The sequence below is a fragment of the Sinocyclocheilus rhinocerous genome, unplaced genomic scaffold (genome assembly GCF_001515625.1).
Source record: "Sinocyclocheilus rhinocerous isolate Xijiao unplaced genomic scaffold, SAMN03320098_v1.1 scaffold579, whole genome shotgun sequence".
Taxonomy (NCBI): domain Eukaryota; kingdom Metazoa; phylum Chordata; class Actinopteri; order Cypriniformes; family Cyprinidae; genus Sinocyclocheilus; species Sinocyclocheilus rhinocerous.
This window is the reverse complement of record NW_015666542.1, coordinates 108,884-110,146: the sequence shown is the minus strand read 5'-3', so window position 1 is coordinate 110,146 and position 1,263 is coordinate 108,884. Positions and strand designations below refer to the sequence as shown.

Genomic DNA, 1,263 nt, shown 5'->3' with positions numbered 1-1,263 from the left:
AAAGTATGGAACATAAAAGAAGATAATTTGAGAAACATCTCAGTATTTTTTGTTCATGCAATGAAAGTCACTAGAGACCAAAACAGCTTAGTTACCAACAGTCGGCTATTCAAAATACCTTCTATGTTGTGCAAAAGAAAGTGAGTCATTCAGGTTTGAAACAACATGAGGGTGAGTAAATGATGACAGAATTTATTTATTTATTTATTTTTGGTGAACTATCCCTTTAATTTTTTATTTTTTTTATAAACAAAATGATACTCTAAATAAGAAAGTAAAACTACCAGCAGGTGGCGGTAAATGTCTTTATGAGTTGATTCGTTCAAACGTCTGATTCATTCAGGAATTGAAGCAAACGACTCTTTTGAATGGACTACTGAATCATTGATTCAAACGATTCGTTCAAACCGCGGATTAATTTAGAAAGGAGTCACGGCTGTGTTGCTCGGAGACGCACAAGTTCTGCTGTGGCTTTATAGGTAATAGGTTTTCGTTGTGAAATTTGCACTAGTGTTCTTCGTGACAAAAACAGCACTCATGTGATATTGCTCTCACTGATATAAATATGAGACAAAAACTCATACAGGGGCCTTTTTTGCCTCAATATCTTGAATTGTAGGGCATAATAGAGTTGCTTGCCCTGCATCATATTTGTCAACAGTCAGCTGCATGAAATATAAGATGACGCAAAGGTCTGGGAGAGGGGCCAGTGCGTTAACTGCGTTAAAATATTTTAATCGCGTTATTTTTTCATAACTAATCAATTAAGTTAACGTGTTAAACTGACAGCCCTAATATATTAGTGCTGTCAAACAATTAATTAATCGCATCCAAAATAAGTTTTTGTTTACATAATATATGTGTGTGTACTGTGTATATTTATTATGTATATATAAATACACACACATGCAGTATATATTTAAGAAAAATATGTTATATTTGTATATTAAATATATTTAAATATACACTATAAATTATATAAATATAATTTTTTAAGGTAAAACCTGTTATTTGGTTAACAGTAAGTAAATTACTGTATATTGTGAAAACGTGTAGAGAGAGAGAGAGCGAGAGAGAGAATTTAAATATTTAATAATATTATATGTGTTTTTTACGGTAAATTTAAGTTCAATCCTTAAACCTAAAATATTGTTACCATATTTTTTTACGGTAAATTTCAGGCAACCGCATCTGCCAGTTTTTTTACAGTAAATTTCTAAACTTTTTACAGTGTAAAATGTTGAAAAAATAAAATAAAATATA

The 1,263-nt window shown here is 30.4% G+C and overlaps 1 protein-coding gene across 2 annotated transcripts in view; it reads right to left on the bottom strand.

Moving 5' to 3' along the window:
- The window catches only part of LOC107732676 (run domain Beclin-1-interacting and cysteine-rich domain-containing protein-like), a 35,635-nt gene that overhangs the window by 31,730 nt on the left and 2,642 nt on the right, over positions 1–1,263 (bottom strand). The gene's annotated exons all lie outside the window — the stretch shown is intronic.